Source organism: Arvicanthis niloticus, chromosome 7 (assembly GCF_011762505.2).
Source record: "Arvicanthis niloticus isolate mArvNil1 chromosome 7, mArvNil1.pat.X, whole genome shotgun sequence".
NCBI classification, from domain to species: domain Eukaryota; kingdom Metazoa; phylum Chordata; class Mammalia; order Rodentia; family Muridae; genus Arvicanthis; species Arvicanthis niloticus.
This window is the reverse complement of record NC_047664.1, coordinates 11,337,016-11,353,557: the sequence shown is the minus strand read 5'-3', so window position 1 is coordinate 11,353,557 and position 16,542 is coordinate 11,337,016. Positions and strand designations below refer to the sequence as shown.

Here is a 16,542-nt window from a genome sequence, read left to right as displayed (position 1 = left end):
GGAGGAGACCCTACCGATGGGAACAATTTCGCTAAAGCGGAATGAAATTCTTTGCATAAGGAAGAAATCACAAGCTTATCTTTGAGGCAAGAAATGCTTGAGAGATTTCTGTCACACTCAAGGATCAGATTGCTCCTTTCTGTGAGGTCAGTGGCTTAGATCTGGAGACCAAAGAAGCCTCCAGACAGGCTGTGGATTTCAGTGGCTGAGCAGGTATGGGTAGAAATGTAGACCTGAAGGACTTGTAGAAAGGGTGACCCATCCTGCTCAGAAGGGTCTATGCAGACCTACGCTGCCGGCAAATGGCCTCATCTGGCCGGAATAGAAGAGTTTATTTATTTTAATTTTATTCGTATGAGTGTTTTGCCTGCACATATGTCTGTGTACCACTTATATGCCCGAGGAGGGAACTGGATCCCCTGAAACTGAAGTTTTAGACAGCTGTGAGCTACCACGTAGCTTCTGGGAATCAAATCTGAGTCCTCTTGCAAGAGCAGTCAGTGCTTTTAAATGCTGAACCATCTCTCCAGCCTGGTATAGAACACTTTAAATAAGATTTACTTCCTGTGGTTGGAACAAGCAGAAGAGTCATGAGCTCTTGGAGAAGGAAACATTAAGACACAGAAATAGTTTAAGCTTGTTTTTCAGTCCCGCACAAGAGCTGTAGTTGGGGAGGAGACTGAGACACCATTACTATTGAGGGAATTTGGCTGTTGAAGCTGAAATGTCCTTCCTCTGGGAAGCACACATGCACACAGGTGCACCCACACACAAACATGCACATGTATGCCCCATACAATGTCCTAAGACCAAAACTCTAATTTGTGAGCTAAAATATGAGTAAATAATTTGAAAGAAAAGATGGTCGCTATTAAGACCACACCCCAAGATATGTCTTTTTAATTTCTTTTTTATATTATATTTTTTTCTTTTAAAAAATTTTATTTTTTATTTATAAGTACACTGTAGGTGATTTCGGACACACCAGAAGAGGGCATCAGATCCCATTACAGATGGTTATGAGCCACCATGTGGTTGCAGGGAATTAAACTCAGAACCTTTGGAAGAGCAGCCAGTGCTTTTAACCACTGAGCCATCTCTCCACCCTGCGTCTTTTTAATTTCATTATCATTTTTGTCTTTTGAGAAAGGGTCAATGCAGACCAGGATGACTCCTGATCCCCACCCTCACTCATCCTCCACATGATGGGATTACAAGTGTGCCCCATATTATTCCTGTCTCTCATTTAAAATAAGGTCTTTTGTTTTCACCTGGTTGGTTTTAGTATTTTTGAGATACGGTGTCCTCAGGCCAAGTTCACCCTTGTGTTTAACAGATGAGGCCTTGAACTCAGCGATCCTTGGTCTCTGCCTCCCATCACACCTAGGTTCAAGGTGTGTCTTGACACAGGTATTCCTTACAGTCTGGAGGAACAAAAGTGGGAAATGCCTCATAACCCAGAGGAAATATAGAGATTGAACTAATGAATAAATGTGACAAATGACTCTGATGATGGATCTAAGGGACTACCCATGTGGATAGCAGATTGCTTGGATAATCAAATTCGTATAAGACTTAAGTCAACATTATAAGCCAACTGTGAAGACATGTACGGAACCCAAGCATTTGAGTTTCAACCCCAAATCCTGGTCAAGCTGGCGACAGGTATTTCCAGACAGTAGAGTCATAGGCTGTTACTCACAGGTGGTTTGGAGATCTCCCATCTAGCCACAAAGAAACAGGAACAAAAGTTTAAAATAAAAGTTTATTTCACAATGGCATGTGGTCAGAAGAGTAAAGACCCAGTCCTCAGGAAACCATAATTTAAACATGAAAAAGGCGTTTTCAATTAGAAAAGAGGGAGGCAGACCTTGGAGGAAAGTCCACAACGGCCAGGAGTGGAAGGGGGCAATCAGGTTTTAATTCCTAGTGTGGAGTCATGTTGGATGGTCAAGGTGGGCAGAATTTGCTTTCACAGAGCCGGAGACAGTGAAACAAAACAGAACAAAAAGGGATTCTGAATATATCATTTTTATGAGAGAAATAAACGTTTATCTAAGAAAAACTGCTGCTATTTTATATTCATAGAGTACTAAAGAAATATAAAAATGTAGAGAAAGTAGAAAGTAACCAATAGTGTAATAAAATTTACAGGAAATGATCAAACTCCTGGGGGGGTCTGTGCCCAGCTATCAGTGGGACTTACCGCCTCCCACGGAGCGCCTTCCTGTGTGGAGCTGATCGGAGAGACCTTAGGGTCAAGGTCGAGCCTTCCGCCTGCGGTGCTCCAAACCTTACTCAAGAACTTCAGAGCCCAGTTTCTGTCTCTTTCAGAACAGAGTTTAGTATCCCATTCGGGGAAACAGGCAAGGAGAAGAAAGGATCTGTCACGTGACCCGGATGTTGGGGTAGCAATGCAGATAGCAAGCTTTTGAAGGAGATGGATCTGAGCCAGGGGCTCTTCTGAATAAAGGGCACAGAAAACTGAAGGGAAAAGCGTACAAGCTATCGGACTCGTGGGCTTTTTCCGATCTCAAAGCCCGTGACATTACAAATGACAATGGCTCAGGAGAGAGGGGGCTGTCAACGAAGACTGACTTGGCCGATTTTCTACATCTTTGCCAACGGCAGGGCCAGAGCTGCCCACGAAGCCCTGTGGAGCTGCCACTTCCTTTTGTATCTCCAAACTTGTCTGCCGCGTCGGCTCCTTTGGCATCCTCAAATCTTTTTACCTTTGCAGAGCTAGCCCCGGTTTAGGATGGTTCCGGGCTTCGGATGAGAGTGTCAGCTGCGGAGGGCAAAGGAGTCGAGCTAATGAGCGTCCCGGTCCTGCTTCTTGCGGACTGCTTCAGTTTTGGAAAGGCATTATTTTTAGAATTCCTACTGGCTTTCACCCCGTGCCCTGAATGATTAACTCTTAGCTATCTCCTTGAAGCTTAATCCACTGCTCCTCCAGTTGCTCCTGAGGAAGCAAGCCCCCTTTCCACCCAAAGACTGAAATAAAAAATAAATTCCGACCCCCTACCTCCCACTAACCCCCCAATTAATCATCTCCTTGAGCCTTCAGCTTATTAGAGGCAGTAGGACCCTGATAAATAGTTTGGTACTAGAAATTGAACTCAGAATGCCACAGCACTCTGTGCTGTGCAATTTACTCTTTACTGTCAGACCCAACCCTTAAATATGGTTTGAAGTCCACTCTAACTCTTTTGGTGTTCAAAATGGGTGACTTGGTTGACTCTTCAGATGATGGAAGGTGCTTGCTTGTATCATTAGCTACAGAGGCTGTGGTGGTGGGCAGCTCTGTTTTCACCTCAGGAGGTGAAGGGTGTTAGGATCAATAGGTACAGGCAAGCACCAAGGTTCAGTGTTCAGGGATCAATGTTCATGCTAAATTGTCCTGGACAAATTTCATTTCGGGGGCATATGTATGAGCAAGTTATACCTGCATAGAGGCCAGATGAGGGTCTTTGGTGTCTAGCTCTGTCACTCTCCTTGAGACAGGGTCCCAGAATGAACTTGATGGGGTTTCTTATTTTGTTGCTTCACACACTGAGCTGGTTGTCCAGTAGGCTTCCAGAGTTTCTTGTTGCCATCTTCCATCTCTCCTCTGTAACACCAGGGTAACAGAAGTACCACCATGTCGAACTTTACACGGGTTCTGGGGATTCACTCGGATCCTCACACTTGCATGGCATGTGGAAGCTAGCTGTCTCCTCCTACCGACCTCCATCATAGTTTTTGAGACAAATCTCTCACTAAACTTTAGGAGCTCACTAATTGGCTGCACAACCTGTCCAGTAAGCTAGGGGGCTGCCTTGAACTTGTAATCCTCATGCCCTGGCTTCTTGAGCACCGGATCACAGGCTGTGCCACACCTAACTGGGCTTCAGAAGCACCGTTCAGTTCACTCTCCACTTAGTTCTTTACTGTTCTGCGGTCCACCAAAGCCACCTTACCAGATTTTGTTACATTTCCAAAGTTCTAGTAGATATTTGAAGAGAAAACTGGAGGACAGAGAGACCCACCAAATCAGCATCTTTTTATTTTTGTTTATTTATTTTTGGTTTTGCACGGCAGTCCAGCTTGGTCTTCAGCTTTAGACAATCCTCCTGCCTCAGCCTCCTCAGTGCTGGGATTTATAGGCATGGGCTACCATACCCAGCTTCAGTTGATATCTGAGACTGACTTTTGATACCTTCAAATGAACGAACAAACAAACAAATAAACAGTCAGACAAAAACCAATAAAAAATATTTAAGCTGAGGACAGTGGTGCATACCTTTAATTCCAGCACTCAAGAGGCAGAGCCAGGAGGACCTCTGTGAGTTCAAGGCCAGCCTGGTCAGCCAGAGCTATATCTTATTTAAAAGGGGGGTTGGGAAAGGAAATATCCTGCTGAGGTGGCTCAAACAGCCACCTCCTACCACCCTTCATCTCACCCTTGCACAGCTAGCTTGTCATGCAGACTTGAGTCTGGCACAGTTAGGTCTGCAAGTCAGCTGGGAGAGAGAGAGAGAGCTATTTTAGAAAGATCCTCTCAGGAAACTTAGCAGGCTTCCTTTGAAGTAATGAGTCCACTGAACTCTTGAACTGGAGAGCAGACGTCCTGATTTCTGCTGTCATTTGAAAAGGAGTTGGGCTTGACAGTCTTTGTATCGCTCACTTGGGAGTGACAATCGAGGTGAAGATATTGTTAGCTGCAATCTCGGTCTGTCTTGGTAAAAAGCAGATGAATGTCTGCTTTGATTCTTGTGTAGTTACCATGTAATAGGTGTACACACTCACTGGTATAGTGTGAGCTTTCAGCAGACAAAAGCAGAGTACAGAGGTCAGACAGGATAGCTGGTGTGTCCCCCACCTCAATTTTAAAAATCATTTTGTGCAAAACTGTTTCTTCACTGAGTATGGTGGCCCAGATTTATAACCCCAGATTTTAGGAGGCAGAGGCAGAGGGGCAGAGGGGCAGAGGGGCAGAGGGGCAGAGGGGCAGAGGGGCAGAGGGGCAGAGGGGCAGAGGGGCAGAGGGGCAGAGGGGCAGAGGGGCAGAGGGGCAGAGGGGCAGAGGGGCAGAGGGGCAGAGGGGCAGAGGGGCAGAGGGGCAGAGGGGCAGAGGGGCAGAGGGGCAGAGGGGCAGAGAGGCAGAGAGGCAGAGAGGCAGAGAGGCAGAGAGGCAGAAAGAGGCAGAGGATCATACGTTTGAGGCCAGCATAGTTAGACCCTGCCTCAAAACAGAACAAACCCCTCCTTTTCTACTTGTTTTGGATTATATGTTATTGTTAACTATATGTAGACAAAAGTGTTGAATCACTCCAGAATATCTAGTTTGATGCCGTTAAAAACAAATGTCTCCCTGCTCCTAGAGACGCTGCAGGTGTGGCTGCTGTGTCACATGTGTGTCAGTAGGTGACAGAGAGGAGAGAGGCCATGTCTTCACTCTGTGTCCTGACCTGTGAACATCTGAATGGTTAGTAGCCTCACATTCCCTGAAAACAGTGAGCCTGAGACCATCTTCAGTCCAGGGCCACAGCTCCGGCCTGGGGGTGGGGCAGGCCATGGCCCAGATGATCCCTGCCCAGTGGATAAGGCACAAGTCAGGTACAGATCTCCTGAGATGACCCCAGACACTCAAAGACCCCAGACAACACTAAGAGGAGCAAGTCAGTGGTGGAGAGATGGAAGAGAAGGAGAAACAGAAGGATGCGAGCATAAGGAAGAGAGGCAGAGCTGGAGAGGAGGGTAGTGGGGAACAGCTTGACGTGAGTGGTCACATCTGTGATGTGATGCCACCTAGGATCATGGTGGGGTCCTGGCCTGTGCTCCATTGAGGGCCATGTCTGGGTCTGTGGCCCTGCAGTAGCAGGGGTCTGTTACCACCAAAGGCTAGGCAGATGTCCCTGGTCTGGGCTGCTGCCTGGGGGACATGTTGATGTCTGAGGGTTGTGCAGAACTGGCCCCACCCCTCACCTAGGCATCATGGGAAAACTGGCCCTGGAGGCATGTGAGCAGAAGAGCTGACCCCAATGCTAGCCAGCTGCAGTACTAAGAAGAGTGGCCTGCACGTTGTAGGAGTTGCAACTGGAAGGAGGATACAAGCATGAGTGAGCTGGTCCTACCATTTGTCTCCTTGTAGTGGCATGGATGAGGGAGAGATACCCTCTTCCCTGTTCACCTCCACTTTCTGTGGCAGACAGGAGACCTGGCACTGGGGTCATGAGAGCAGGAGAGCTAGTCCTGTCCTCCCCAGCTACAGCACTTGGGAGAGTAGACACTGCTCTTGCCTGGGCAACATAGTAGAGCTGACCCCGGTGAGGGATCGAAGGCAAGCCAGCACCGAGGGTGTGAAGGCGGGATAGCCTGCCCTACCATTGTCTTTTGTGTACTGGCATGGACCAGGGAGAGCTCCTATCTTCTTCCTTTTGCTTTTGCCATCTGAAGCAGGCTGAAGAGTCGGCCCCAAAGCAGTCATGAGAGCAGGAGAGATGTCTTTGCCCCTCCCTTGCTGCAGCATTTGGGAGATTGGGCACTGTACCTCTCCTGGGCAGCAGGATAGAGCTGGCCCTGGTTTGGGGGTTGCTAGTGAGCCAGCCCTGAGGGTGTGATAGCAGGAGAGCTGGTAGGGTGACCAGTTTAGACCCCTCTCAGGCAGAGATCCAGGGCTTTGTATTGGTCACTCCAACATCTACCCCACCAATGAACTACTGGAGTGCATGAAGGGGCTGGCCCTACAGAGCCAAAACTGCAGGATCTCAATGACACAGGGCAAAGTTAGGAAACCTGTGAGGAGTCCTGGTGAGGTTACAGTACTGACAGAGTAGCGGAAGCCAGAAGCCTCCTACCAGTCCCATGAGTCATTGCAATGAACATTTGTAAGCAAAGACATGTGGACAAAAGGGTACACTGTGGGGCACATTGTGACATGATACAACTTCTGCAATGAGATTTTTTTTTTTCTGTTGAGGGAAGGTTGCAAGGGTGGAGGGTAAGTATGAGCGGGAGATGAAAGGGACAGATGATGTGAAATTCACAAAGAATCAATAAAAAGTTAAAAAAACAGATAAAAACGTCTCTGTATCCAGCACAATTAGTATTTACAAGTGAACACGAAGAATTTGGACATTTTACCTAAAGGCATCAGTTCCGTGTTTCAGACAACCAAGGCTGCAGACCTTGTGTAGTATTTGCTATAGATTTTTTTCTGAAGCTGTGTAATGGGGCATGCATTGTGCACCAGTGGTAGTTCAGTTGGCCCTTGTCACCCTGGCCAAGTTACTTCACCATGAACTTAGTTTTCCATGTCTACAAAGATCCATCCATTGCTCTGAATTAATCCATATCCAGATAAAGGAGACATGGTTTTTTTGGTGACACTAAATGCCATTTAAATAGCTTCCCATTGGGCTGGTGAGATGACTCAGTGTGAGGGTGCTGGCTGCCAAGTCTAAAGGCCTGACAAGGATCCCACAGGACCCACAAGGTGAGAGGAGAGAACAGAATGATGGAAGTTGTCCTCTAATCTCCACATATCACACATACACACACACACACACACACACACACACACACACACACACACACACACAAAACCTATATAAAATATATTTAAATTAAAACAAAATGGGCCTTTAGCATTTCACTTTAGAAAATGCAGAATTTCAATTAGCAGCCACCAGCTGGAAGACCTGTCTGCAGCCTGAGTACCCCCAGTACGTGGAGGCCCATGGAAGCACCAGGGCTGGACCACTTTGACTATACGGAAGCAGAACAGCAAGTGGTCAGATGTGCCAGCCTTCACCTAGTTCATTGCAGGATGAGCTGTGAGCAACTATCCTAAGGAAAGACTCCTGCTGGTTCTTAGCTCTTCACACAGAGCCCAACCCCTGCCCTGGCTCTCCCGTTCTTTTACCTGCTTACTTATTTCCCTCCTTGCTAATACAGCCGGCTTCTTGGTGGCTCCTGTAGAAGAAGATATACCTAAGTCATTCACCATCACCTCAAGCCTTCTGCACACGTCCTTTGTCTTTAGAACCCAGATTTTGTGCAAGGGAACCCAAAGCCCATGTGACTAAGTGAAGGATTCTCAGGCATCTGTTTCATGGACACACCTCACTGGTCCATGCCACTGGAATCCTTCTATCCTATGTACTTATAACTGGTATAGGTATGGCTAGGGGCTGCACTTCCACTCAACTGAGAAGCATCTAGAAAAACCACACTGTGGTATCTGTGTCATGTGCCTGAATGCCACTGTCCTCTTTTGAAGATTAGAATGATAAGCCGACAGGCTGAATGAGGTCAGCTAAACTGCCTGGATCCTGGGTGCTTTCAGTGTGCTGCTTGATGCATAGTCAGGGAGGCATGCTGTCTCCCGAGCTACCATGATCCAGGTTATTGTTGATGGGAAGTCTAAAGCACCTTCCCATGGCCAGTGAGGATCTCCCACCTAGACTGTGCTGGCCTCTGTTTTCCCACTTAGCTTAGTGACTTGAAATACAACGCCCCAACCAGGGGAGCACATCCCAAGATGCCTAGTGGGTGCTGGAAACAAAGGCTAGTGCCAAACCTTGTACTAGTTTTTGCTATATATACATACCTATAACGAATGTTTTTGCTATATACACATACCTGTAACGAAGCTAGATTCGTGAAGTGCACACAGTAAGGGACTCACCACCACAATTACTAAGAAAGAATAATTATGCTGTTTTTACAAAAAAAAAAAAAAGTCATTTAAAATTTAGAATTCTTTTACTTTCTGGAAAATTTCATGTAACACTCTGGGCCCTTGGCTACCTGGGAGAGAATGTACCCAGGACGGTGAGAGCACAGGTGAGCAGGGACTCCTGTAGTAATAAAGCATGCATTTCCTCACTCTCAGGAGCGTTGGGGGTGGCACACTTGGGAATGACTGAAGTCGGAAGCACCAGTTTCAGTGTTGACCTGTTCCAAGGTGTCCCCTGGTGCTGCAGTGAGCTGCAGGCTTAGGCACGGCTTCCTGGGCTGCTGCCTGGGTGTCTTGTTCTCAGAGCTCATAAATGGGCATTGGTTGTGGTTGGAGGCCTCTGCTCTGCAACACACGTGTGTCTCCCCTGGTCTATGTCATTGTCTTCTACCTTACAGTCTAGGGTTAGTACTGTAGGCATGACAAGACCAACATACCAAAAGGAGACTGCTCATGAACACCTGGGCTTTACCTGGCAAGCCCGAGGCTTGGGGCTCCATTCCTAGTGCTGCAAAAGAAAAGAGACAAAGTTGTTATTACTCCTCAGACATCCCAGGAGGAGGAACATTCCAGGCCATGGGGGTCATGTTAAAACCTAGAGCAGGGGGAGGCAGTGGGGACAGGGTACCACAGTTGAGCAGTTCTGCTGAGGTCTCTGGAGGGAAATGATCAGGGCAGGAGAGTGAGGGTTAGGACTGGGTCTAATAATTTCACTGGGCTCTGGGGCAGAGGGCTGTACAGGTTGTCTTGTAGGTCCTGGGATAATTACAGCAGAGGGACAGAGGCCTAGATATAAGGTCCTAATAAAGGAGGGGCCTGGATGTGGGTGCCAGGGTGATTGGTTTAGACTTGAAAAATGCACTTGTTCACTAACTCTAGGAATTAGCTCAGAGGTGCAGTGTGTGAGGATGTGTCTCTCTAGGTCACTAAGGCTCCAGATACCTAAGTATTAAATAAACAACAACAACAACAAACAACAACAACAACAACAACAACAACAACCAGGCGGTGGTGGCGCACACCTTTAATCCCAGCACTTTGGAGGCAGAGGCAGGCGGATTTCTGAGTTCGAGGCCAGCCTGGTCTACAGAGTGAGTTCCAGGACAGCCAGGGCTACACAGAGAAACCCTGTCTCGAAAAACCAAACCAAACCAAACCAAAACAAAAAAACATCAACAACAACTCGATATAGGCAATTCAACCTTATAGCACGATGCTGACTCTGTCCAGAGAAAACAAGGCAGAGAGCTATGGCCTCTGGGATCTGAGTTCAGCAGCCACATGCTGTACCCTACCAGACCAATCCTAATTCAGTGTTCAGTGTGTCGGGGGAGTTGGGGAACAACACTTGACATGAAGTCCCAACGCATTCAGATCAGACCACCCTGGACGTTGGGTGGATACATTTGGTAAGTTCCTTACTTCCAAGACTGGATTTATTTATGTTAGAAAGATAAAATATTTCTTGGTTACAAACAAATAGGTCATTTGGGGATCAAACCCAAATGATTTGGACTGGTATGAGCAAAGTTTAAACAGCTCATACATCAGAGGAGAGATCATGTTTCAGATTTATACACCAGAAGAGAAGCCATGTCCAAGATCTGAACACCAGAAGGAGGCCATACCCAAGATCCATACACTAGAAAGAGATTGTGTCCAAATTCCACACACCAGAGAGAGGTCATGTCTAAGATTCATACATCAGAGGGAAGAAGCTACATCCAAGATTCATACGTCAAAGGGGAAGCCATATCCAAGATCCGTACACCAGAAGGCAGGCAATGGCCAAGATCCGTACACTAGAGGGGAAGCCAGCATATCCAAAATCCATATACCAGAGAGAAGCCATGTCTAAGAATAGAAGGTGTGCAAGAATAAATGAGCAAAAGAAGTGTAAGCTAACAGCTTGGGACTGAGCTTGCTATGGAAGCAGTGTTGACCAGAGCTCAGCTTAGCCTGGCCACTGCTGCCGCCACTGAATGATTCAACCACCTCTGTACCTGGAAGATTCCATAACATCAAGGAAGAAGATCGGCTTCCTTTGCTTCTCAAGAACGCAGTCAATATTGATGCGTGTTGACCCCATGGCACTCTCATAGGCTGGGATGAAGAGAGTATATGGGATGCTGAAACTGCACAGTAATCGTTAGGTAATTGATAGAAGGCAGAGTCATCCTGGGGGAGAAAGTAGTGAGTTAGGAGGTCTCAGGCCAGATGGTGCTGAGGATCAAACCCCAAACATGCTGGGTAAGTACTTTCCTGCTAAGCCACACACTTACCATCTTACTCACATTGGTTGGTTCTAACCACACCCTTACCCTACCCCTCTGACATCCAAATTCTTAAATTGCTGACATTTACACAAATCCTATTTTGACCTATTTGTCTTGTGGACTATTGGGGAATGATCTTGCACACTGTGTATTCAGATGCAGGATTCTGAATTCTGAGATCTAGTTTCTATGGCTAGACATCTGTCTACAGTTCACGTTGGCATGGCCAAGCATCTCTGGTCTCAATTTATGTAAGAATTGTTTTCTATTATCTCTGATTGGTCAATAAAGAGTTGATTCAGCCTATAACTGGGCAGAGGAGATAGGAAGGATGGACTTCTGGTCCCAGTAGGGGTCCTAGGGGGAGAGAGGAAGTAGAGAAGGACCATGAGGGAGGAAGAGGTGGGAGCAAAGCAGAAGGCCCAGGAGGAGTTGTGACAAGCCGGTCACCAAGGGATTCACCATGAGGACACACCTGATCAGAGCAAGCCAGGGTAAGACTGAAACTGCAAGTCACATGGGGCGTCTAGCTGGGAAGTAGATATCTTAGAGAGTTAGCATAGATATCTTCCCAGTAATAGTGCCTAAAGCTTGTTAATAAACTTAATAGGTCTTTGTGTTAATTATTTGGGAGCTAGAATGGGAGCAGACAAGGCTCTTATCCTTATATTACAGCCTACAGTGGAGCAGGGGCAGGAGGTGACTGCTGAAGACTAAAAGCTTCCTGCAAAATTGTAGGTCTGGCTCCTTGGTACCCAACATGAGCCACAAAGAACCTCTCTCTCCAAGTTGACTGAGGCTCTCTGTGTGTTGTTATTGTCTTCACTTTTATCTCAGTTCAAACAGCCAAGATGTGGCAGCTCCTTTCTTACCAGAAGGCGGAGGCCTTGGTTGGTTGTGAGCAGGGTGCATGGTTCACACTGACCTGTTTTGCTCCGTTGCACCTCTGTGGGTTCTCTGTGCCTGACACTGACTTGGGCTCACAGTTCGGCAACCGTAGTGTGCATGAGCTTCTGAACGATGGTATTTGGATTTGCCATCTTTTGACCTTTTGCTGATGGGAACATAGTACCAGTTCTGGAAAAGCACACTTGGGATTTTTTTTTTTTTTTTTTTTTTTTTGAATTTTGAATTTTGAATTTTTTTCCAGTTACTGTCCCATCTTGCAACACAGGCTCCTACTTGGACTAGTAATCCCAAAACAGGGAAATGTGCTTACTGTCTTGCTAACATCGGATATTTTGTGGGTTAAGGGGATTTGCAACTCACCTTCTTTCTAGATATTTATAGCAAAATGTAGTAGTGCGTGTGTATAATCCTAGCATTTCAGAGGCAGAGGCAAGACGACCAAGAATTAAGTTTGGCACCAGCCTGGGCTACAGGAGACCTGTAAAAAACAAAAAGGAAACTATCAATCAGTGTGTGGTGTGCGGGTTTATTGCAGGAAGCCCTGCTGTAAATCAAGCACCATCTATCTGTATGTAAGGATCGCCAAGTGGCCTTGCCAAAACACAGCCTGGGCACCTTTAGAATCTGGATGCAGAGGGTGTGGGGCAGGGCCTGGCCGTTGTTCATCATTCTAATTGGTCCCTCTGTCCTACTTAAAGTTGTTGGTCTCTCCTCACTTAGAGAGCCACTAACTCAGGTAACTTCCTGTATCCTGCTTCTGGTCTGCCCTGCAAACTTCTCCTGACTCCTGACTGACTTTCCATAAAGAAAGCCGGTCATGTGTTGATGTGTGCGCCTGCCATTCCAACATGTTGGAGGCTAAAGCAGGATAGCCTAGGCTACATAGGAAGACTCTATCTCAATGGCCGCCCCCAAAAGGTCATGATTACAGAGTAAAATTTTGTGATAATCATGTAAGCATTGAAACTGTTTTATTGCTGTTGTTAAAAGAATATTTGGCTACACAAAACAAATTTTGATATGATAGCTTAACCAGACAATAGTTTTTCTCACAATCTCAAGACGACCAAAAGCTGTCCAAGTTCGTGAGACGACATCACCTAGCTCAGAGTTTCCCTATGCTTAGACACATCACCCTTGAAAAACAACGAATGCCTTCAAGCTACAAGATGGCTGCTGCCCCTCCACATGAAGCCTCTGCACTGAGGTACAAAGACGCAAGATGCAGAAGAAACGCATGCGCGGCCTTTCCAAGAAGCTGCACGCAAGATGCAGAAGAACGCATGCGCGGCCTTTCCAGGAAGCTGCTCTGCAGACCTGCATTCTCACACTGGACAGAGCTGGCACATGCCAGCTTCAAGAGAGCTTGAGATGTCAGGGGAATTTCAGTTTCACAACTCAAATGAAATGAGATTCCATAACCAGGCATGGTGGCCCCTGCTTAAAATTCCAGCACTTGGAGGAGGAAAAGGAAGGTCAGGAATTTAAGGTCAGTCTTAGCTACGTCTATAGCTATAGTCTGGTCTCGAAGGAAGGCATGGGCAGGCTTCATTCTCTTCCGGCGGCTGCAGAGGACTGCAGAGGACTAGCCCTTGCTCTTTGCAGCTCTTCAAGGCTGCTACATTCTTTTAGCTCCTTGGGTGGGATGGAGTTTCTCCTCTGGGTTGAGTGTTGGAGCCTTGGTCTCCAGGGCAGTGTACTGGGAAGTGATGGTTCTTGCATCTTTGGAGGGATGTCCTCAAAAGGACACTAAGGTGTTCTCATGTGGCCCCTTGTTCTCAGAGTTTATTTAAGCCAGCCTGGCCCAATGGTCTCTCTCAGCCTCTCATTTCTTCCAGCCTGGGCTACATGAAATCTTGCCTTTTAAAAAAGCTGCCTAATGCAGCTCCTTCCTCCAACTCAAAGCCAGCAACACAATAATAATCCTTCCACCTTCAAGCCTTCCTCTGCTGCAGCGGGATATGCTCTCCCCTTTAAGCCATGTAAGGGGCCAGAGAGATGGCTCAGTGACTAAGAGCACTTGTTGCTCTCCAGAGGGACCTGGGTCCAATTCCTAGCACCCACATGACGGTTTACAACGACCCATAACTCCAGTTCCAAGAGATCCATTGTCGTCTTTGATCTCCGTGGCAACCAGGTACTCACATGGTACACATTCATACATGCAGGCAAAATTCGTACTTGCATGAGGAAAACTCCCACAAACCCACGCTCCTGTGCTAGGTTCGCCGGAAGCTTCTCAGTCGCCTTTGTCATGGACGATAACATAATGTATTTACATGTTCTGGGCATAGGATAGAGGTGAGGACCATTACTCAGCCCACTGCATGAACAAGCTCGAATTTTCAAAGGACTATACGGGTGTTGAGCATGGATGTCACAAATATTGAAATTAGGATTATGTAAGGCACACAGTAAAAAGAGGGTTGATAGAAAAAATTAAAAATCAAAGAAATAAAACAACAAAACAAACAAACAAAAAAACCCAGTCAAACAGGAGGGCTGGAGGGATGGCTCTGAAGTTAAGAGCACCAGCTTCTCTGGCAGTGGAGCCAGGCTCAGTTCTCAGCACCCATAAGGCAGCTTACAGAGTCTGTTCCTTCAATTCCAAGAGACGAAGCATGCATGCTCTTCAGGCCTCTGCAGGCAGTGCACACACACAGTGCCCAGCCATATATGCAGGCAAAACACCCTTAGACATAAAGGGAAACAAAAAATCCTAAGCAAAGAGCTAAATTACAGCAGGCACACACACTAGTTACCAGAGGCAGCACCGGTTAGCCTGGTGAAGGAGCCAGAGCAAGCAGTAAAGGCTTAGTATGGAATAGTCTTTTTCTCTCAGAACTGAAATGCTAAAACCAAAGTGTGAAAAGCAATGCATTAGCAGTCACTAAACTGATCCTGTAGGACTTTTTAACAAGAAAGATTTGTTATTTATTATTATTATTTATTATTATTATTACGTGTATGCATGTGTGAACCCAGAACTTCTTCAAGAGCAGTTATGTGACCTTGACCATCGAGACTTTCCAGCACTGTCTGCTTGATTTTCAAGGAGGTGGGGAGTGGGGGTGGGTATGTGAGGGTGGGGGCTGGGGAGGGCAGAGGATGCAAGAAGCTCCACACGGAGATGTGGCCACACGGAGAATTTGGAGTTTAAGATGAGGAAAAGGGGACATGACGTCTACATCCAAGGAAGAATAGATTTGGGACCGTGATTTTATTGACCATTTGAGGATCAATAAAAGAAACAAGAACCAGATGCAAGGGAAAGGGTCCAACTGAGCATGCGCCCAGGACTTCACAGCCTTGGCTGACCAGCATGCTGGGACAGAGAGTACACATCCTTGGGTGGATCCGCTGTTTACCCAAAGGGTTCCCAGCGTCTCTGGACACCACCCACCCAACCCTGGGAAACATCTCTGCCATCCTAAACTGTGTCCTTGGCTAGCAGAGGAATCCAGCAAGATTGCTCAGTTGAAAGCCACCGGTATAGTCAACGAACAGGCCAGGCAAGGAGAGCATTGGCCACAAGGGGGAGCCCACGAGCCTGGTGAAGTGCTGTGGTGGCAGTAGCTAAGGCTCAGTTCCACGGCCATTGCAGGAGCTGATGGATTGGCAGGGCGCCATTAGGAGTGTAGCGCCGGTTTGCTCTCTGGGGTGTCCAGGGCAGCTTAAGGTCAGGAGAACTCCAGGCCAGTGTGTTGAGGGTTGCGCTGTGGGTGACTGCTGTTACTCCAGCACAGATTTCCAAAGGCAGGTTCACTTGGCAGATGATACACTTGTTTGCAGTTTAAACAGTTTGGGATCTATTCGCTTACATGGTTGTTGTGCTTCATTTAAGATAACTGCCTGTCCTCTTGACCCTTGAGTGGCAGAGAATGGAAAGAGGACGAGAGCAGAGAGACAGGAAAGCAAGCGGGCCATCTCCAGCCTGTACGCCCGACTCAGTAGACGGTGCTGGCTTGTCCTGAGAGCGCAGAGGGAATGTTAGTCTCACACAGCCTGGCACCTTGTGGCCCTGACACCTTCAGGGCTTGTGGGGACAAGCCACCTGCCAGGCATAAGGCTTATTACAAGTCAGATGATATAGATACAGGTTTACATATGAATATGAACGTAGGTGGCTTGAACAAGCACCGCGAGGCCGATGAACTTCCTGATTGGCAAAATTAGAACTGTGATGCAAGGCATGGCGAGGCTATGAAGGTCTTGGGTTCTGAAGGGAGGAAAGTCACACTGGGCAGGTCGGAGAGGTGAAACTCGGTGGCCTCCTTGGCTGACACACTTAGGGTGCAGGCGTGGAGGAAATTCGAAGAGCCATGCTCATACTGGGTTTGTGGTGACAATAAACAAAACCCAGCAAGCTAAAGAAATAGCTGAACTATGATTTTTTTTTTTTAGACTACCTCAAATCTGGAAATGAACTGTTCCTATATACAGTATTATAATTAGGTTGCATATAATATGGTGCCATTAAGACAAACTACAAACTATTACCAAATAATATCTTGGGCTACAAAGATGGCTCAGTGGTTAAGAGCACTGGCTGCTCTTCCAGAGACCCAGATTGGAGTTCCCCAGTATCTACTTGGCAGCTTGCAACCCTCCATAACTGTAGTTTCAAAGGATCTA

General features: G+C 47.0%; 1 non-coding gene across 1 annotated transcript; it reads left to right on the top strand.

Moving 5' to 3' along the window:
- The first annotated feature begins 5,352 nt into the window (after window positions 1-5,352).
- Window positions 5,353-5,484, top strand: LOC117713203 (small nucleolar RNA SNORA17). Its single transcript, XR_004607382.1, has one exon. It is a non-coding gene; the product is annotated as a small nucleolar RNA SNORA17 (small nucleolar RNA).
- The last annotated feature ends 11,058 nt before the right edge of the window (window positions 5,485-16,542 follow it).